Below are 511 nucleotides of genomic sequence, written 5' to 3' on the forward strand. Positions count from 1 at the left end.
GTGTGGTTATAAGAAGCATATTTGAACGTAAGTTCGCCTCTGGAGAACTCGGGCCAGCCAAGCAAACAATCGAGCGTGACCATTTCCCTCGCCCTTGATGAGAAAGAGAGGAGAAGGGGGAGAGTGTGAGTGGTAACATCGAAATCGTAAACAACCTCTTTTCTTGGTAAGAACAATTTTCCCTATCAACAACGAGTAGAAATCTACAAAAGGTCGCAGGTTAGCCAAGGGCGCCTGATCGACTGAAAAATCTACAAAAGGTCTCAGGTCATCCAAGGGCGCCTGATTGACTGACAAATCTACAAAAGGTCTCTGGTCATCCAAGAGCGCCTGATCGACTGACAAATATACAAAAGGTCTCAGGTCAGCCAAGGGCGCCTGATTGACTGACAAATCTACAAAAGGTCTCAGGTCAGCCAAGGGCGCCTGATTGACTGACAAATCTACAAAAGGTCTCAGGTCAGCCAAGGGCGCCTGATCGACTGACAAATCTACAAAAGTTCTCAGGTCA

The sequence above is a fragment of the Papaver somniferum genome, chromosome 7 (assembly GCF_003573695.1).
Source record: "Papaver somniferum cultivar HN1 chromosome 7, ASM357369v1, whole genome shotgun sequence".
Classification (NCBI taxonomy): Eukaryota; Viridiplantae; Streptophyta; class Magnoliopsida; order Ranunculales; family Papaveraceae; genus Papaver; species Papaver somniferum.